General features: G+C 40.4%; 1 pseudogene; it reads left to right on the top strand.

Annotated features, from left to right (window-relative positions):
* Window positions 1-5,367: 5,367 nt before the first annotated feature.
* LOC138301708 (STE20-like serine/threonine-protein kinase) overlaps window positions 5,368-14,946 on the top strand; it is a 207,081-nt pseudogene continuing 197,502 nt past the window's right edge.

Genomic DNA, 14,946 nt, shown 5'->3' with positions numbered 1-14,946 from the left:
ATCGAAGCAGCCTGAAATGTGGAACATCTGGGGCACGATTGGTGGTACATAAAGATGTGGGCACTACAGCATGCTCTTGCAGCCCGTGTATACACAGACCCATCACCTCACTGCTGCATTACCTTTCCGTACACAGAGGACGAACCAGACATGGTTGACCCCACTCAAGATCACTGCTTTTTGCTCCTGATTTCCAGGCTTCATACCTACGCAGGAGACTGCTATTAAGTCCGTTAGACTTGCTGCTAGCTCATTGTTCGTTTTCCTTATCTCCCTTGGAGTTTATGCTCCCAGTGGAATGTTTTTGCTTTAATCTGTGCTACACTGTCTTTCAAGTCATGGTTCTTTTCTAGGACCGACTGCCGACATTATTATGTAATTGTACTGAATGCGCAAAGGCCTTGATGCCCCGTGATTGATACTTTACCTTTATATCAATTCCAGAGCAACCTTTTGCTGTTTAGGGCAAAGCCCACCAGACAGTGCAGCTTTCTGGTTTGTGAAAGACATCTTGCAGACATTCGGAAAGCTTCAAAAGAGATGTATTCCTCTGCCCATTAGTTACCATTGGCTTTGTGGTTTGTAATTTACATTAGCTTGCTTTCTGTTTGCTGACTTTATCTGTTTTAGGCTGTCCAGCTTGAGTTAATCCTTTCCTGTGAAGCATAGCCTGTTTACAGTGGCCCCTAGTATTCTTCCAACAGTGCTTATTTCTGTAAAGGCCTTTAAATCGTGTTCTTTCTTGTCACATTTGCTGTGCATTCAGCAACAGATGTCAAATGTCAGGCTCTGTCTTCCGAAGGAGCTTGGGGCCATATGTACGAAAGCTTTTTCCCATAGAAACAGAATGGGTAAAATCCTTTGGTACATCTGGCCCTTGGTGTTTGCTTTTCTTTCTCTAACTTCAAAGTGAGAGTATTTATGTGAAAATCATTCTGCGTTATGGGGGCGTGGTTGAGGAAGGCTGTACAATGCCATTTTTTTGTAGCACATAACAACATTTTAATGTTTGTAAATGAACTGTGCAGATATTTCTGAATGTATCCAAATTAGGAAAGCACAAATAGAGCAAATTTTTGGGGTATTTGTGAAGGGCAGTGGAAACAAATAGTTTTATACAACCAAAACAGATCATTACAATAGGTGATGTTACTCCCACACATGTTCGTTTGTGCGCTGAATGGGGCTAACTATATGGTTACATGACAATGTTTCTTGCTAATGTTGTTTTTATTGTGGTGTCCTCAAGGGGCTGTTGTAAGCATTACAGTCAACATATCAACATGGTACAATATTCACGGCACTCAGAAACTAGCCCATAATGCTTTGCAGGGCATTAGTTTTGCAAAACATTTTTGCTCATAACTGGCGGTCCTAGGACAATGTGACCACCTTCAAGACATTCAGCACAGCATGCTATTTTGTCTACATCATCGCTGGGTCCCACCCTAGGTTAATGGGAGCCCCAAAATAATACCCCTCCCACCACTCAGTGTCTCTGTTATTTCATGGCTGGAACTTTTGTTTTACAGATGACAGTAATTTTGTTTTAAGGGCCATATTTGTTATATCATTGCAGTAGGCCTGCTAGCCTTCAACATGTGTAATGCTCTATGCCCTCTATGGGCTAAATATATGGTTATACTGCTTTGCTTTCTGCCGTTCTCTTTTCATGTAGTTATGCTCTGTAGGGGCTAACTATACGGATACATGACTATGGGGGTTATTACAACTTTGGAGGAGGTGTTAATCCGTCCCAAAAGTTGCGGTAAAGTGACGGATATACCACCAGCCGTATTACGAGTTCCATAGGATATAATGGACTCGTAATACGGCTGGTGGTATATCCGTCACTTTACCATCACTTTTGGGACGGATTAACACCTCCTCCAAAGTTGTAATAACCCCCTATATTTCTTAAAAGTGCTATTTGTATTGTGGTGTCCTCTAGGGTCTGTTCTTAGCATTAGAGACAACAAACTACAATATTCGCAGGCACAAAAACTCTCCCTATGATGCTTTGCAGGGCATTACTTTTAGAATTTTTTTTTGCTCGTAACTCAGCATGTAGTGGTCCTAGGACAATTGGGCCACCTTCAAACGTTAACCACAGTCTGCTGTTTCGGTCTACATGATCGCCGGGTCTGCACACTAGGTTAGTGGGGATCCCAAAATAATAACCCCTCCCACCATTCAGTGTCTTTTTAAGTGCTCTTACGGCTGTAACTTTTGTTTTAGAGCTGAGACTAGTTTGTGTTTTAAAGGCCTTATTTCTATTTTTTTTACAGTAGGCCTTCTAGCCCTAAACATGTGTAATGTGCTATGCCCTCTACGGACTAAATATATGGTTACACTGCGTTACCTTCTGCCATTGTTTTTTCATGTGGTTATGCCCTCTATGGACCAACTATATGGTTACATGACCATGTTTCTTACACATGCTATATTTCATTGTGGTATCCTCTAGGGGCTTTTCTGCCCATTATAGTCTGATGCCAAAAGTTTAATGTTTTTATTGGGTTTACATGCTAATTGTATATGCTTTACTAATCTCGTCTTATTTCTGTTATGACCATGATTCAGGCCAACTTAACATCCTTATTACACTATGACTGTTTGAACACTCTTGAAATGTTTGGGTGACCTTTCTAGTTCATTTATCTCACTTCTCCTCCGTGGCTTTTCTTTTTTCTTTTAAAGAATTGTGCCAGCCAGCAACTCTGTTGGTGGGGTGGGGGAAGTGGTATTCTATTGGAAGTAGCATAGCATATTTAAATTAGGATGCTAAATAGCAAATTTTCATTTGTAAATGCAGATAGAGGAAGAAGGTAAGCGGAAGTGCTTTAGTTGTATGCTGGGCCACTGAATGTATGTGGCAGGAAAAGGCTAAATTATAAGGCAGGTTTAACCAATTTATGTGGAAAAGAAAGTTCAGTTATGAATTTACAACACAATATCTCTAACCTAAGCACATGTGAGACTCATTACATTGCAAATGCTTGTTTTCTATTACAATACATGGCTGGCAGGTTTTTGATAGATGAATTCCTCTGCATCATTCGCACTCTTCCACCCACACCGATCTCGCTCAGTTCACACTGCCAAGCATTCAAAGCTTACACTGCCAAGCATTCAAAGCTTACAATGCCAGACAGCTTTTTTCCTATTCTGTGCAATCCTTTTTAACTTTATTTAATAAACACTGCTACCTTTTAGAGAACAGTTGAAGTGATCGTGTGTGTAAAAGGGCAAGTACCAAGCCCATTACTATTCCAGCAGGACAGTTAGACACGTGTTTAGTTTTTTATTCTTTACCACAGATAACCAAGAAATCTTGCAGTTCTTGTTACGTTTTCAAGTTTCCCCACCCACAACACCATAATGATGCTCATGTCATGTACGTTTGTGTAACACTTAATACCTTTTTTATGCTGCAGTAGCACTTAAATAGTCTTGGCATTGTTCGTGGGTCTTGGGATTTTTCTTTTGACATTGTGTATGGTTATGTCTTGTACTTTTTAAGGTTAATGTTGGGTACATGGTGTCTAGTTATGAACAGGCTATTGTATTGTTCAATAATGCTATGGTGTCTGGAGCCATTAAGAGGGTAAAAGAAGAATTTTAATTCCACCTCTTCCAAGACAGATGGTGCATGGATGTATGTGGAGGGTGCTGCCTACAGAAAATCGGCTACTGGACCCAAATTTTAATTGATGATTGTCTTCGATACCAGCTTCTTTCTCTGGGGAAGAGGTGCTGTTGTTATGATACTATGCAAATAAGAGTTCTTCTGCGTCTTAAGTTCGTTATTGAGGAGAGTACTTTGACAAGGCAAATACCAGCATGAAGGCAGATAGACAATTAGAAGTATAATGGTTTATGAAATGGTCAGAAAGGGAAACAAAAGGAAAATTATGTTAGGCAAAGGCAAAAGGAGAGATGACTGAGGTCTACCTTCTCATGTAACTGATCACATTTTGGTGAGGCTTGCCAGTATCAAAGTCCAATCAACAATATGAAAGTGAAGCTGGAAATTTTTAGATTGAAGTGTTGTCACCCTTAAATAACAAATCTGTTAACATGTACAGCAGAATCAAGGAAAACTGCAACTAAGCTGTGTGAGCGCAACTCATGGTGGATATCATTAACAGAAAAATATGTTAGCTGATCAGAGACCGGATACTTGTAAATCTGACAGGCCTATTACCAATTCAGAGATTTAGGAATTCCAGGTGGAGTGACCTGCAGTGATCCATGTGGATTTATGTCCAGTCATTGCAAAAGAAACAGAACTTTGACAAATCTGACTGTTTCTTCTACAGATGACCTAATATTATTTTAATCACACAGCCACTTAGAGTCATATATTGACATGTTGTGGTTGTGAGCCTTGTGACTGAGTTGTGACTCTCTTCATAAAGATCTCAAGCTATGGGAATTTATCCATGATGCATGCAGTAAGGAGCCCCTGGTCATGATATCATTAATCTGTTAATCTAATTGTTTGGAAAAATGCATGAATTGAATTCGCACAGGTGGCAGGAGAATTGCCTCTATAAATTAGACATTTAACCCTCGCCAGAGGACAGAGCGCTTTGGATATTGCGAAATCAGTTTTTCATTTTTTTCAGTTTGTCCGGACAGTGGAGCTCAAGGAGGTTAAACCATCTAAAGATAAATGGTATATACTTGGCACTTAAGTTCGTCCTACAAGATATCCAGTTGTCTTTCACTGTATTTAAAGACACCTAGGGAGAAGCTTCCCCAAAAAGATTTGGTGCTCATTCCACCAAATGTGAGACGGTTTACCAGGGACCTATCATAACTGAGGTAGGATAGTCAGCTGTTTGTCTGTTTACGCAAACCCTCTTTTCATTTGCTTCATTTGGGAAGTGTTGCCACATTGGGTCAGACTCTTCTTTACAAGATATTTGTTTCACTGTTAGAACATTACACCAATTTTGTGTCCACCCCACAATTTTCTTTCTACTTGTAGTCTTATGTCCATGCTTGGCAACAGGAACGTCTTTTTGATATTAAAAAGTGGAATTCAGGACTAGAACGAGGGAGAGAAATGTAATTTCATTTACATGAATGTAGACCCTAATGTAATTGTAGTTCCATGCCTTGATAGTGAAATCACAAATCGGTACTACCAGTGAAGTCAGGATGAAACCACTCATAAATAGACAAACCTTAAAACAGCATTGTTGGGGGGGTAGGGTGGAGAAAATAAGTTCACCAGAGACCTGCCAGTGTCACAAGCAACTTTATTTCTTATGGCAAAGGCAGAGTATTTTACATGGACTCATTCCACCATCTGACCACTGAAGTATTGGATGAAAATAATGCAGCAGGGGTGCTAAAATGGCCTGCCTGGTCATTACAACTGATGTGGCAAGATTCCAATAACCAGCCCATTCCACACTCCCTTAATGTCTTTCAAGACAGCTGATTTATGTGGAGATTCTTGAATTGTCTTTGCTGCATTTACAAACAAAGTGTTTATTCCTAAAGCGGTCTTCAAGTGAATGTTGCTTTTTAATATGTGATTGATGATTTGTAGAACATCACTTGTCAGGATAACATGTAGGGCGCCTCATATCTATAGATGTTGATTTAAACTTTGTTCTGTTCATTGGTTTGTCTAGGCTCAGAATAAAGAGACTGGCATCATGGCAGCAGCAAAGGTGATTGATACCAAGTCTGAGGATGAACTTGAAGATTATATGGTGGAGATAGACATTCTTGCCTCCTGTGATCACCCAAATATCGTAAAACTTCTAGATGCTTTTTATTATGAAAACAATCTTTGGGTAAGTGCTGTCTTTTATGTATTGATCGTATGTTATGCCAAGTTATACTTATACAGCGACAAACTAAGTTTTACGTTTTGTGGGATGCATTTTATTTGTTATATTTTTGCATTTCTCCCTCTACCATAACATCTTATTACAAGAGGATTTTAGAACTTTTGTTTCGAACAGGTATATTCTTTAAACTGCCCAAAAACCTAAGACATTAATTGATGTGCACAGTTGCTCCTGCTTGTTTTGCAGTTACATTTACTTATCCTATGTTATGTCCCATCTTCCAGTATAGTTAAACAAACAGACTTTCACATCTGTCAATATGGCTCCCAGACTCTTGCCCCCAGTTGGCCAGGCAAGCTATCATTTGCACTGGCAACCTCAGCAGATTTCATTACTGAGCACAGTTTTAAAAAGTGATAAGCCTGTATGTTTTCTCAAAACAGTTTGCCCCCTTTGGGAATGGAACAACTAAGGCCCATGAGCTTGCTTGAATGAAATCAAAATTGTAAATGTGAAGCAGGAGCTGAAGGAGTTAGTGCCAGCCACTCTGACATTTTTCAGGAAGGCCTGTCAGATTATGTATGTATGAAATTGTTTCCACCCTTCATTCCCTCTGATGATCAGTACGAGTGGGAAAGCAGTGAAGATCTGTTTCACTTATAAAGGCATGGATAAATATGCTTAATTTTATGTAAAGGGTAACAGAACTCTCATTAGTTCCCAAAATATTTAAGTAGCATTGCAACTGAAATGCATCAGTCTATCCAGAAGTGTAACAGTGCCCACAGTTCTAAGCCGATAAAACGGACCCCCCAAACCGCTTGTTTGATAGTAAAAAAAATTAATTGGGGTGCTTTGGGTCCTTCACGTAACTGGGCCCCGTCACTCACTCTGCAACCACTGCACTAATAATATTTATGCCCCTGAATCTACCAGCAACACTCAAGATTCGGTATTCTGGCAACATTTTTAAGCATTCCATCCAAATGAAGCCAGAAATATACATCATATGTGCATGCTCCATTCCATGCAATGTCTTGTAGTCTTTCATTTAATAACCTGGATAGAATGTAGAGTGTTTAATAGTTTATCCATTGCACTGCTTCATTCCTTGAATTCAGGAAGAGGTTTAGGTTTGAGACATTCATTTTTTGGAACATGGAAAGCCGGAGAGGCGCTTTTAGCCAGTGGGCACTTATCAGTATGCTCAGGAAGACTGAAGATTGCTGCAGTGTGCTAACATGGATTCCATGTTTAAATGTAGTAACTTGTATTTTTGGTTTTACATCTAGTTTTTTCAAGTATTTATTTACATCAACATTGTGGACTGATTATTTATAGTTGAACACATTTTTTTGTTCCACACATCTCAGTAAGATATGCACTCTACATCTTTATGGCATGCTGTCTGTCACTTCAGGCCTCAAAGCCCACTTGTATATTCTTCAGCGTCTCAGATGAGGTAGTATAAACATCATAATCGCAAAAGCCCCTGCAACTCTCCCTGGTAATTGCATTACCATTTCTGAAACTTTGTGCCAAGGTTCCCAGGTTATACCTCTGGGCTCTGTACACTAGAGGTTTCCACTTCTCCCTTAAATTCTTATATCTGGCCAGCCCATATATACAAATCATGTAGAACGTTATAGTCCTTCCTGCATTCTTAGCTTCTGAGCTCTTCAGCTAAAGCCCAATCTCTTTCCCAGTGGGATATTTCAAGGGCTTTCTGGTATTGCCATCCAAGCACTATACGTCATCTAGCCAAATCTAAAACTAGGAGAGCAGACATATGTTGGATGTTCTTGTTTTTGGTACACGGATAATCCAAGAGACCTTGCCACACAATGCTGTCTAGGTTTACCCCTGTGACGTTTTTCATCATGGTTATTATCTAACCCCAGTAGTGTTGTAGCTATATGTCCACAGCTATGTAACATGTAGGAATGTAGCTTCCGCTGCGCTTCACCTAGGGTTAGCCAGGGCATAGGCGGTTATATCCTGTTCAGTTTTACTGGTCTGAGGCAGGTTAGATGTAGGTAATTAAAATGTGTTTTAATTTAAAACATGAAATAAAACATACCTCCTGCACTTGTGCAGACAATACCTTGCATTCACTATCTGTCAGTGGGGTGTTCAGGTCTGTGTCCCAGTGTTGTCTGGCAGTCAGTGGTTTATCCCATCTATTTTGTTTTAGGACTTTGCAAGACTATGCACCGATATTGGACTATTTCCAATAACCCTGTCAAGGTGGGAGATGTGTCTGGGATCCTCAGGAACCCCATCCGCAACCTCCTTGCAGTTCCAGCCAACTTTGCCTGTTGCAGAAACTGTCCAGAGCCTCCTGAAATTTCTTTAACTCCTCACTAGGGTACAAATACCAAAGGAAGAAGTTCCAAGTTGCCATCCACATGTTTCTAGAAATATCACAAAATAGCCACAGCTATCAAATTTTCAGGTCTCTGGCAAAAGGAGCACAACCAACAGTTCTTTTAACCAATGTTTCCCATACTGTCGCTGTTTGACACACTACATGTGGTGCTTGTCCTGAAGCACCTACTCCCTTCATAAGGAGTATCTGTAGCAACCTCCACCCTAGTGTTCCACAGAGTAATCTTTTCTTCCAGTAATCAGTTTCTTCATTCCATTTTGCAGCATGCTGCAACTGTGCCACCATGTAGTACAATTCTAAGTCTGATAATCCTAGGCCACCCTCTTGTCTGTGTTTCTTCAGTGTTTCTAGTCATGCCCTTCTTTTTTTCCCGCCCAAACAAGCAAGACTAGGAGGTTGTCCAACTATTTGAATGTGGAATGTTGCATGGCACAGACATGTTCTGTAGAGTAGATAGCAGAAGAGTCTTCCACAATCTCACTGACTCGCTGAGCTCCCCTCAACACCCTGCTCATATGATACTTGTATTATTTTTCTGTGTTAGAGTCCAAAAACAGGTCTCATCATCCACACTGGCTACATAGACATTAACGAAGCATATCTCAGCACCATCCAGCAGCCTGTAAACCACAAGATATCTACCTTCTACATCTGCACTAGTGAACCAGTGCAGGAAGGGAGCACCTGGTCCCTTAATTGATACCCCTCATATGAAGAGTTTATGGATGAATATAACTGGCTGTGCCATTTCTTCCAGACCCTCCCCTCCATCTCTTTGGTCAAATAAGTTTCTTGGAGGATGGCAATTTGTATAGCTTGCCATCTGAGAAAAGTGTATGTTCTTCATCGTTAACATAGTCATTTAGGCCTCTGACATTTCAAGTACCTATTTTGATCTCTGTACTCATCTTGTATTCATTTAACAAACTATATGAGTGGGCCCCATGATAGGTGAACCTTTGGTCGTCGGATGACCATTAACACAATAGAGTAGAACATATCATATAGTGTGGTTGCTGCCATAAAGTCTATAAGCTCAGTCAGTGTTGTACAGTGTATCAAACTACATCTGACTTTTGATTCTCTACCCCAGGTAAACACTAAAACAAATTTGCTCATATTTTACCACTTAACTGGCAAGCGTTATAAGAGCAAATCTCTGCATAAAAACACATTCCCCACAATGTAACCATAAACGAGACCATTATCAAGTTTGAGCTGCTTAATGTGGTAATCCACACGGGCTGCAGATCTAAGGGCTTTGCCAACATCAACAATGCAACGATCGTCCCCAGGGATCACTGTTTTAGCTGCCCTAACCAATGTAGATGTAGAAATGAAATATTCTCCTGACTTGGAAGCACTTAGTATAAACCAGGGTGTTCACTGATGTCCACGCCAAATAATTCCGTGCACATAACCACTACAGCCACCCCATCTTACATGGCCTCAGTTGTAAGATGTTACTAATCCTGGCACAATTATTCAGAATGTAATATTCACATATTCCCTTGGGGGATAACTCCTACCCCTGCACCACATCTACGCACCTTACAGTGCAATTAAGTGAAACTGTTATTCAGTTTTCAGGACCAAGGTGTCTCTGTTCTCACTACATCCCTTTTCTCTGTCTTGATTAGTCCCTCAACAGACTCTACAGTCCCCACTGTATTGTGGTCATTCCGCATTCAAGTTGTCCACTTTTTAAAAATGATGGACTTTCATTCCCAGTATTTCATCATCCTGAACCACAATTCATTCAACATTGCAGTGAGATCTCCATGCTCTAGGCTGTCAACTGGAATCTGTTGTATACAGTGTGCTTAACCTTCCAGTTGCTATTGATGATGCAGGTGCCATCCCAGTCCCAGGCCTTCCTCTTAAGTCCAGCAAATCTTCAGAATGGTCCCAGGATGCTTGTTTCCAGTCCAGGGAGGACCTGGTGTGGCAGTTAAAGCTGGACTATTCCCATGGGGAACAGGGTGAAGACTAATTTGCATATGGCTGGGTCCAAACCTGGTTGGCATGGTGGGCAAAGAAAAACGATGGATTAAACCCAGATCTTTGTGACTGGGGGTGAATGTTTGCATTGTTCAGCATTCCATCCACCATTTATTCTTTTTGCTTTTGTCATTGAAGGGGCTTTTTAGGGGGCACAGTGACTGTGCGACCTGACAGCTCCTTTGGGCCCCTGTCTTTTAATATGGCACGGGTGCAGAGACAAACTGTTGGGTAAGGAAACACTCCCTTGAGTTCACCTCAGCATGAATGTAGCACAAATGTGATCTACATTGCAGAAGGGGCTAAACAAGTGTCTGCTGCCCCTTGTGTAATACCAAAGTGCCCCGGAGTAGCAGAAAGTGTGCACACATGTTGTCCGTCACGCCCCTGGGGCTTTTACTTAAACAGCTCTGGTATGTAACATACATAGGCTGATTTGCAACACTCAACAGTAGGAAATGCCAGAAATGTTCCTCATTATTGAAGCACCCTTTGTGAAACGTGTTGAGCCTGGAGTAAACATTCAAGAGCCATAATGCTTTTCCTGTGACCTCTCTAATTCGGAGCCGTTCAGATTAGGCTCAAAAAGGCTTGAGTTTAGACTTTGAAACACATAATCTGCAAACTGCAGTGCTATCACATTGCTGCATCTAGAAAAGTTCTCAACTTAAATTCACTTGATATTATTAATCATACCAGCAAAGCCTTTGACTGCCTAATGTTTGCTAGAAGAATCTTATTTAAAGGTTCCTGCATCACCCATAGTGTTGGACCTGTATTCAAATTAAACTCTGTCAAAGAATGAACCTTCGCTCATGAATTGATCTGTTCTTGATCACCCTCACTCTTCTGTATGTGCTTCAAAACTCTGCAGAACCATTTCTCTGAAAATAATAACAATCAGTAATTTAGAATTGAGAACACCAGTAAAGACTTGGCTGTGTAAGCCTCACCCTGCAAGAACTGCTGATCTAGCTGATCTAGCTCTCACATTCCATCTCTCCTTACCTTTCACAGTAACGTAGTGTGACATGCCTGCTGCATCATGACTGAAGCACTCTCACAGTACCATACCATCCCACTTGTAAGCCACACCTCAACCAAATCTTTTCCAAGCATGTGTAACAGAATTAGTAAATATTTAAACTTTCACCAGGAGAAGTGACACTTAAGCGAAAAGAAAGTACTTTGTAAATGCCCATAGAATGCAACCATCCAATGCTCATGTGATTTAGATTGCCCCAGCACGGGCAAGGCTCCACTGATACCCACAAACTCCTGCACTTGAGCTGCAAGCCTCATGGTCTCTTTCTCTGACAATCTGTTGTCTTAGCAACGCTGTTAGTTACTTCACCCAATGGTATCCATGATGGCTCCAAGTGCTTAGAACTTGAGAGGTTAGCCCTCTTATGTAGGTGATCCGTGGGGAAGCTTAAGAGATTCTCTTCTGTGATGGGGTTGTTAACTAGGGCAGTCCACTCTACCATATGAGCTACATCTGCCTCCTGTTGTAATAATACCTATTTGGACCCTTTGTAAATAATTGTTTGGACACTTGGATGCACTTCATATCATTCAGATTGCTGTCTCTCTAGCGCCGAGAAGCTTAAACCTAGAACCTGTAAAAGAATAGTTAACTGCTATTTCCAGCTGTACATTTCGCCTGACCTAAGTACTTTATTTAGATTTTCTTTTGTAAACTGGTTTCTTAAAGGACCGCAGAATAAATATCTGTGGTTTCCATTATGGAGTTCTTCAGAAGGGCCTGAATTTGACTCTTATGTATCGCCTCTCCTCTGAGGTTTTTGGCTTGGAAGACTGTTTTTCTGTTAGCTGTTGTTTCAGCTAATAAAGTAGAGGAGCTAGATTCTGGTAGAAGAGTTTGGGCTCTGCCGACATTATTGACCTCCCCCTAATGTTACTGTATTATGCACGGATAACCTGACTCTGGGGAGTTAAATGCACCTTTCTACGCATTACAGTTTCTGAATTCTGTCTGTCCTATGTAGCATTCTTACCATCCTTCCTTCCTGTTCCTCATCCTTCTAAGGAAAGACTGACATAATAAGTTAGTGTGTCTTTTTTGGAGTTTTGTGGTGCTTCTTGTTATGTGAGCATGTTAAGATACTCGAGTATAGCTTTTTGATGAAGATTAACATAACCAGTCTATTCCCTCTATTGTTCGCTGCACTTGAAACTTGTCTAAATAACTGTTGATTTCTGTTCTCAAAACAGATCCTCATTGAATTCTGTGCGGGTGGAGCAGTTGATGCCGTAATGTTGGGTAAGTAGCTGTTCATGTATACCTGCTGCTGGAAAACAGAGTTGATCTTTAAAGCTGTCAAGCTCTTTTGGCCTTTGCTAGAAAAATGCTGTAATTTGCAGTTGAGTGTCATAATGTTTACTAACTGCTGTAATCACCTGTAGTTTAGTAAGGACGTTTCTAATTTGCAAAATCTCTTCTTGATAATTGGAATTGGAATGAAAAATTACCGAACACAATTATTCTGTGTTGATGAAAGTAGCAGGAAGTGTTGAAGATTCATGCGGCCACACCCAGAGAGAGGCAATATGCCGAAGATTGAGGGGGTAGGAAGTGGGTGAGGCAGAAGGGGGTTGAAGAACGGTCATTGGAAGGGAAGAGAGGGGAGGGAATAATCAAATGTTTGTCAAGGTTCATTTTCCACGCATTGTTTTAGGAATATAGAGCGAGGAGACTCTTTGATATAGCATGCAATCTGAGGATCTAAAACGGAAGGAAGAAACCATTTTTTTTTTTTCATGTGAGATAGTCCTATACATTTAAGTGCTTACTCATAGGCACTTGAATCATTCAATCATCTGGCCCAGCAATAAAAGGTGTTTGATTACACAATCAAACAAATAGGAATAATTTGTCACTAGGGTGACCAGATGTTTTTTAAAAATTGTTAAAGGACAAGCAATAGAAATAGGACTACCACTGGGCTGCTAGCATGAACACAAAGACATGTTTACAATAGCAGCCCCTGCACCCCCACCCCAATCAAAATATATGGGATACTTTTTCTTCTCTTCCACACCTTCTAATTAACATGTTATCACTACCAGGCCTTCTAAATGTTTATGCCACAACACTAGGCATTTTTTATGAGCAGCTGATGCTCCTGGCATCTTGAAAAAGACCTTTAATTAAAAACTCACAAAGCTGGCTTATCTTTATCTGCTACATCAAGAACTTTGCAGAAAACGTGTCCCATTTGGAATATGACGGTAAAGAAAACAAGATGTAGGGGAGTGTAAACAAGCAACAGAATTGGATGCATTTAATCCCTAGCTGTAGTATTAATGAAATGGAAACTGGAGAGAACTGGGGCTTCCATAAAACAGATGCTCTTAAGATGCTGGCCTTGGGTATTGTTTAGTACAAGTAACATATGGTCCTGTTGGGGCATGACAGTTTCATGAAGAATAAAAGTTTTTAAGGACTACTGCGGTTCTTCTTGGGGGAGGGGAACATCAGAAAAGGAATATACTGTACTAAAGAAGTACATCAAAAGAGATTAAAGTGTGCTGCTTCCTTGGTTTAGGGCAATAACACATTTGGAAAATATAAATATATTATAATGTGGTGCAATAGTGACAAAGTGTTCGTGCAATGTGACAAGTGAAAACATTTGTGACTGAGAATATAAGATACAAATGAAAATCAAATATAAAATTGTAGTTCAGCATTAATCTGCTCAATGTATGCCCGAAATATTGTGACTGTCTATTCCCATATATTCCGGGCAACACGTAATTCTCCTTGAATGCCCTTTAGGGATGTAACTCAGTACAAGCCAATAATCAGATTTTCGACATTCGACCCAGACTATCGCAGTTACTTGGAACCATCAAATGTGTATGTGGGGCAACCTAAAGTTGCACGAAAAACAGCTCTCCTCTGTGGGCTTCCATATATTATGTTGGCAGAAGGTATGCTCCTCTGAAGGCTAGTAACCTTCGCCTTGCAGGTCTAACACTTAACAGCTCTATGGAGTGCCGGAAAACACGCACTTTCAGGGGCATCAGGAGGGTGTGCAGTTCGGTGGGGGGGAAAGCCTTGCTCGAGTGCTCATCCGTGTACTTATCAGAGTACAACCAGCAATACCCCCGCATAATATGCCATTTAACATGTCATTTCCCCATTGTGTACACGCCTATTGTGTTACTTAATTACTCAAGAGGGTGGACTTGTGTCAGTTGTCAGGAGGCACCCAACAGCCTACCCCAATATTACGGTCCCTTCCATTCTTGTGTTGCGCATATTATTTCCAGCAACATTCAAGGTTTTTATTAGCCCAAGTGCTGGTAAACCCTCAGAGGACCTTTGAAATGTTTTTCCTTTTTGAGGACTTGTGTTGTAAGAAGCTTAATTCATAAGTTCAGAGGCCAGTGTAAAGAAGTCCAGATGTGAGAGGTAGTAATAGAAGAGTGTATTGGTGATATTGCATGTGATGAAGTAGATTTGTAAAGATTTGGCGAACGAAAAAAAGCTTCAAATTGACATGACTTTGTGTGTTATTGTCAATTAGCATTTGTTTCAATTTGAAACATTTGAGAAAGTTCATTTTTTAAAAAACAATTACATACCTTAAATATATTAGGTATGTATATATATATAGTTTATTTTTCTTTTATAAATGTAAAATATTTATAGTACACAACATCATATTGTACCTTCCTCTATAGTGTAAAAAGTGTTCAGGGAAAAACCCTCCC

Source organism: Pleurodeles waltl, chromosome 6, assembly GCF_031143425.1.
Source record: "Pleurodeles waltl isolate 20211129_DDA chromosome 6, aPleWal1.hap1.20221129, whole genome shotgun sequence".
In the NCBI taxonomy this organism is placed as follows: Eukaryota; Metazoa; Chordata; class Amphibia; order Caudata; family Salamandridae; genus Pleurodeles; species Pleurodeles waltl.
Note: the sequence above shows the minus strand (reverse complement) of the source record. Positions and strands in the feature narration are given on the sequence as shown.